This window comes from Diadema antillarum, unplaced genomic scaffold (assembly GCF_040938485.1).
Source record: "Diadema antillarum isolate AM-2024a unplaced genomic scaffold, OU_Dant_1.0 scf00000139, whole genome shotgun sequence".
Classification (NCBI taxonomy): domain Eukaryota; kingdom Metazoa; phylum Echinodermata; class Echinoidea; order Diadematoida; family Diadematidae; genus Diadema; species Diadema antillarum.
The window spans coordinates 3,038,189-3,045,812 of record NW_027271028.1 but is presented as its reverse complement, the minus strand read 5'-3'; positions in this window follow the sequence as shown (position 1 = coordinate 3,045,812).

Genomic DNA, 7,624 nt, shown 5'->3' with positions numbered 1-7,624 from the left:
GAAGTATGAGATAATGTTGCAAAAAAAAAATCATGTGTGCATCTAGCTGTTATAACCTTTCTGCACTTCCCCTCTATGTGTGGCAAATCAGGGCAGCATTTTTATTTTCTCTTTCTTTTATTGTTTATGTCTCTGTGAGACTATTTTATTCCTCATGTTTAATTTTTTTTCTTTTAAATTTGACAATGCAAAATGACATGGTACTTAAGTTTACCCAGGGATATCTATGTGTGTTTATGCATAGATGAACAAATATTCATGATACCAGTCAGTGTTACATTTCAGCTATTACTGTGAAACTGAATAGGCATATATTTTTACTCACAATTTTTTTGGCTATACTGCCTCTCCTTGTGAATGGCTATTGTTTCATTTGTGGCTCAAAAAACATAACAAAACAAAACAAAGCAAACAAAACATCAGTTCCATTGTAACTCACTATTTTGACCTCATGGCCCGACACAAATGATATTTGTCTTATTCATTGTATTTTTTTATACACTGGTTGCTTCTTACTCAAAGGACGAGCAGCAGATTTGTAGGAGAAATTATTTGTTTCTCTTCGAGGAGTAAGATATTTGGTGTCATACAAATGCTGCGTATCATTGTCATCATATACACATTGTACCCTGTATATATAGATATATATTTTCCCTCTCTCTCTCTCTCTCTCTCTCACTCTCTCAATAATCACATTTCAAGCAAAGCTCATGTGATAAAACTGCAGCATGCATCAGATTTTTCTGTGCATTGATAATGGCGATATTACAATTAGCTACAGTTGACTGGCGTAGAAATAATGGAAGCACTGAACACTATTATTCTCTGTCAGCCCAGGCTTAGATTGTGCGTGAGGGAAGGAAAAAGACAAAACACCCCAAAATAGCCAGGACTATGGCATTATGAATGAAAATTTGTACAAGGAACTTGAATTGAATAATGCTCTTGTGATATCATTTGTTATTGCCCATTCCATTTTAGTGATTTTTGCAGGAAGTGTTTGTGTGTATATTTTGTGTGGTGTTTTTGATGTAAATGTGTTTAGATTTATTACCTGCAGACTGTTGCAGACAAAAAGTGAAAGTACATTAGAAGATGGCATATATACCAAAACTAATCGCATTACTGTTAACATCATTAATGAGATATATATGAAGAATTTGATCATAAAACGAATTAACTCCATTTTGATTTGAGATGTTTGCGATATAAGCTGCTAAAGAAGAAGGAAAATAATAAGAAAATATGGAATTTTTGAATGTATAACATTAAGATGTCGGGTAAGGCTGATAAGAGCGTTAAGTTGCCACTAAAACCATAGTACCCTTCTCATTCTCAACCGACGAAGAATATTCTTTGCTATGTAACGAGTGAGATATCGCTGAAAAGATTTCATTTTGCTTTTTCTTATGGTGGACTCAGAATAAGACCTTTCTGATATGCTGTGTTGCAATTAAAAGTGAGTAAAAGGTATGCCACCTTTTTTTTTTTTTGGGGGGGGGGATTTCTATTGTTAAAAACAATCCATTGAACCTATGCATTTCAGTTACGATGAGAAAATTGGGAACACCTGTTGATATCGATTTAGGAATGTGGTGATTCAAATTTGATCTCAAAAGGATTGTCCAAAATATAGTCATAATGGCAATCGATTTTCTGTGGGAATACCAAGAAGACATCGAGATAAGATTGCATGGATTGTCCGTTTGAGAGATGCCAAAATCGAAATGCATACTTCATAACAAAAGTGTATTAAAGGGTAGAAATGCACAGGAAAACCAGTCAATAACATTGAAATTGAAAAATGAAAAGCTTTTGATATTATGGAGGCATAGGTGAAGATGTCAAGAAGTTAGTCCTGTGCTGAATTGAATGGCAGTTGTATTTGCCAAGGGGAAGTTATCAAGTAGTCAGCATGCTGTTCTCAATGCGTGTCTTTGTTTTGGCATCAAATTGATTGAAGTATGCAGGCCCATGCCAAGGGCACTGGATACGGTTTTGCTGACTCCTGCAGTGCATAGCATGCTCTTGTTATCGTTTCTTTATCCTTTGTTTTGTTTGTTTGTTTGTTGTTTTTTAACGTGAATTACAATGTGTATGTGAGATGCTAGACAGCACCTATGTGATTATGCAAGCGCTGAATGAAAAGGTAGGAACAAATATATGTGGGTGCTTTGTTTTATTTTTTTTGATCAAATCTTGCTCTGTGATGGTACAAATTGATGCTCATCAACAACCAATGACAAGAATCATTGCCATCCATATTTATTTTAAACATTTAAATGTTTCGAGCGCATGCCGTTGTAATTGTTCATTTATTATCATGTATGTATATGGTTGTTGTATGTTTGTGCTTAGCAAAGTCAGTCTTTGTATAAACTTCTAGAAATGCATATATACAAATGTATTTACTGATGTAATTTTCTTAACTGCACATTCCGCAAATGTGCTTGATATCTTGAGAATATCTAATTTATCTTTTATACTGTGGATGAACTTGTTCATATATGAATTGTGCTATTTTGTGTCAGTATGATGGACAGGGATGTGGGAATGGTACGAGTGAGTGTTCCGTCGGAATGGATCAGTCTCAATCTGTGATTTAGCTTTCATCGAGGACCTGTATGACAATCAGTGATAGTCTGCCCCTATTAAACCATCGGGGCAAAGATGATAATCAGCATCGTAAAGTGGGGATTTGAGGGGTCAATGATGAATGATTAATCACGTGCAGACTCGCACAAATCCGGAATATAATATGTCTGCTTACATACATAGTTGTGTGTAATTAAGTTATAAACATATACATATATACAGCATTGACTGAAGCTCATTTGCTGGATCACCCATTCGTTATTAGTCCAATAATCATAAATCTGAAAGGTATATTTTAATGCACATATGGTTTCTGTTGGTGTAGTCTTTAACTGTGTAGTTTCTTATCCATGCTTTGTTATGTATCATAACATGCTTGTACTCATATTGTGCCATCCAGTATTTCAGTTTGTATACGCTGTGCTATCTATCAGTAATCAAAACTTTCATGTTTGGCAGACTCTTCCATGAACATTAGCAAGTACCACATTCTGAAAAGCAATGGTAAATAGGAGCTAAAGCCACATTTTGTCTCCGTAGAAAGCAAAAGCGGTTAATATGCAGATTCAGTGCATTGTGTCTCTAACATATTTTTAGTTCAAGCTCCTTTGCTGTCAAGGAGAAGTCACCCAAGAAATATAAATGTCCACCATGTTTCTAAGTACATCTGGGGCCTGTTTCATAGAGAGTTGTGATTGATCTTACACTCAATTTATTGAGCATAACTTGTTGAATAGAGCATAAGTTCAATATTAAGCGCAAGTCCTGTTTCATAAAGACGCTACGCTTGAATTCAAGAAAAATCAAGCGTAACTTTCAGTATATTGAGCGTTGCTTGTGATCGATTGCAGAGTTGTTTATGATCGATTGCAGAGTTGTTTATGAAACGCAATTTGTGATTGATTGAAACTCAAGCTCAATCTTTATGAAGCAGACTCCAGGAGGGTTATTATGATATACGGCTCAAAGCCAACCATCATTTCAAGTCATGCTAGTCATATGTATCGCAACATAAGCTCAACAACAAGAGAGTTTCTGAGTGACAAGGGGGCTGCCATTTCCAATTGCCTTTTCAGCGGACCCCCTGTGACTTTTTGATGTCAGTTGTGGGATATACAGCTAGACAGCACAACTTCAGATGTGTGTATCCTATGTGTACAGTTTGTTGGAGGATGATGTACAGCAGAGGGTTTGCGTGCCAAAAATGGCACCGACAAAGCCTCATGTAAATGTGATTAAAAAATATATTTGTACATATTTATATGTCAAAAGATTATTTTTCATACAATTGTTACTACATGTAAAATCAAGTAATCTAGTCAGATTGAAAGGCACCAGAAAATGCACGTGCAATACTCCAACACTACTCATATGCATAGTGTCACACTTGAAAGCTTGAGGGCAGTGGGTGTGGAATCATTATTGCCTGAGCAGTTTGACACCGCATCTGTCGTCGTGGCATCACCAGTGTTTGGGAACATAGGCAATGCTCATGGTGCGGCATTAAGGCAATGCTTGAAATCACTGTGAAAAGCAGGGATTAGTGTCTTATCGTTCAGTTTTGGGGGAATTTCCCCTCTGCCTATGTGATGCTTATAATAAGTACCAAGTGGATTAGATGCATCCTTGGAGTAATTGCCTCTTAATCATGATGATGTAATACTGTTGTAAAAATCAAATTTCCACCGAATGATCCAATTGTGTTAAAAGACGAGTGAAAACTCGTTTAAGTGTCCAAACTTGTCAAATGACATTTGTCATTCATCATCCTATGTTTGGAAAGAGATGTGAACTATATATCACACATGATACAAGTGTCTGCAGCTATGCATAAAATAATCAACGATAGTTCGATGTTGATGATGTACAGGCATGGTTAACTCGAAGGCAGTGATGTATGTTTAAAGTGCGATTCTGTACCATGATAAAGTTTATGTTTATGAGTAAAATCAGATACACTGAAAAAAGAAGTTGCATTAAATTGGACTTGGAAAAGACAGTTATAGAATATTCAAAGTTTCACACGTTTTCACAGAACACAAGGAAAATTGAAAGAGGTGATGATGTCATCATTGCTCAGTTCTCACATGAGTTCATGACAGAAAAAAAAAATCACAAAAATCTTATATGTGATTATTAAGGATTTTGCAACCATAACCCCTTCCCATGGAAAAACATAATTGTTGAGTTGGTACAGTATTACAAAAATTCAATGTAGGATACAAGTTTTTCATTTCAAACATGCTTAAACATGGAGCAGAATTGCACTTTAAAATACACTTCATCATCGTTGATTTCCTTGTGGACTGTGTACAAGTATCATAGGCTGTCTGGGTCATTGGACAAACAAGGAAAACATCGTTCACAAGGTAATTTACAGTCATTTTAATGTGCTGCACAATGCTCACGTCTTTAATAAACCGCTCTCTTAATATATCTCTGACAATATCAAATGACACTCATCACATTTATTGCAGCAAGATTACTTTCATTAATACATGTACCAGGTATGCATACCAAATGTACTTGTCACTTTCGTTTGAGATTGCACAATTTGAAAATTGCTGGACTAGCACAAGTTTGTTTTGTTTCCATTGCTTTCTTGACCTAGCTTAACGCTTTAATGGCTTTGAAAATACTCTTGCTTGTAAATCAGTTGTCATTGATATGTCACGATGGCACAAAATGTGAAATTGAAATTCTCCTGAAATGCTTGTTTTAAAGAGGAAATTCCTCTGCAAATAATCCAAATAAGCACCAAACACTCAAATTGTGTAATTCTTACATGACTTCCTCTGCTGTTAAGCCATCTTATATAAATATATATATTAAAATAAAACAAAGGATTGGAGGTTCTTGTCAAGTTCTGGCATTCTCAGAAGTGAATGTCTGCAGCAACAAAAACTTTCCAACATCCAGAATGTGCTATCTGTGAGTGATATGTGGCACCAGTCTCACCTGGTTTACACCTTAAAGGGATTGTACAGTTATGGTTGAGACGTAATTTCAGGTTTCTAACATTTTTTGGTGAGATAATGAGAAACCTCTTATAAAATGTGAAAGAGCATGTAATTCTATGAGGAATTCAACGTTTATTTGATGAAAATTGGTTTTGAAATGGCTGAGATATTAAAAAAGAGCGATTCTAATAAAGTGTGGGACCCACACTTTATTACAATCGCTTTGTTTTACTTTGTTTTTTGATGTTTCAGTCATTCCAAACCCGATCTTCGTCAAATAAACTTTGAATTCCTCTTAAAATGGTATGTTCTGTACTATATCATAAGTGTTTTCTTGGTATCTCGCAAAAAGTTAAAAACCCAATTCTCATCTCCACCAAAACTGTACTATCCCTTTAAGTACATTTTTCATGTCTTGAATCCTTTTTAACAACAAGATATTAAGTTTGGAGGCTGTGCACTGTGAACTTGTAATATCTGTGTCACGTCTAAATGACCCACTTTTTTATTTGTGATGTCAAGGATTGATGGATCAGTATGTAAACATTTGGACATTTCTAATAAAATATCCTTCCAATACACTGCATCTGTGTAATATCCGTCCTCTTTGCACCTCTTTGATACACTGCTTGACCACGTGTGATTGCTCACCTCCGCAGAGGGGATTTTGTTTGATGTATCCCGAGTATTTGAGGTTGATGTTGCTTGGTATTTATTGGCGAATACAATCGGAATTCTCTCATCAAGTATTTGTGAAAATAATCAAAACATGAACTTGCATCACAACATGAACCAAACTGTCATAGCTTCAGTGAGTTCCAGTACTAAAGTACTGCTAAAAGGACAGTAACTGAAGTAGAGTAAAACTGAATTACAATTAAACATGGGATTGCACATATTAACAGAATCAGTAGCACAAACTTTGTGGCATAGCCTCAGCTAGCTCAGATGTTTGCACTGCATAGTAAAAATTATTAATAAAGTCTCTACTATTATTTTATACCAGTAGTGACACTAAGACAGGCTTCAAGAGAGTTTTTTTTTCTCTCTCTCTCATTAGAATTGCAGCTTTACATTTTACCATTACATATGCAAATATTCAGACATGAAGGACTCAAATCTTTGGTGATGTCAGATTACACAGCAATGAGGTACATGCACGCTTCCTGATGACAGTATTGTGAATGGTGGAAGCCCAAACACACACACACACACACATATGCATCTATGGTAGAAACCAAGAACCTGTTTTACCCACAAGAATTTTACCACATAACCGAGGACCTATGTGTAAGTAGGAATCTTGTCAACTGAGGACTTATTCGTATATTACCATACAACCTAGGACTTATTACAGTAATGTTAATCAAGGACCTACAAACATATATACCCCTACACCTTTGTAAATGCAAAAGCAGACCGTTTGCAATGGTTTGCAATGGTTTGCCAACCGAGGACATCCTCGGTTCTTTGTGTGTCCTCAGTTTAAATGTAAAGTTTGTGTGTTTGTCCTCGTTTTCCACCATGGGTAAGTGCACACACATACATATAGAGTTTTGCCAAGTTAGCAGTGGGAATAACTCACGCCAAAGTGCTGCCAAGATAGAACTAGCATGATTTTTCACAAGCTCCCTCTCCTCACAGCATGAAGCATACCGCACAAACATAATGCACACAAAATTTTCCTACATACGTTTTTTAAGTATGCAGGATGTAAAATGAACAATGAAAGAATATACTGTACTTGAAACTAGGGGGTTAAACTGAAACCTACACCATGCTGGCCCACAAGAGTCTGACAGAGTGTCTGTCACTACGTATTCATAAACATTCATAAACATTCACAAACATTCATGAACATAAACATTCATAAACATTCATAAACATTCAAATATTCATGAACATAAACATTCATAAACATTCATAAACATTCACAAATATTCATGAACATAAACATCTATCCGTTCACCAGTTTGGACTCTGATTTACTCAAAGTTAGATTGAGGTCACATCTCTTAATTTGCAAAACAATACAAACAATTTCATTTGGCTGCACTGGTCCCAGAATC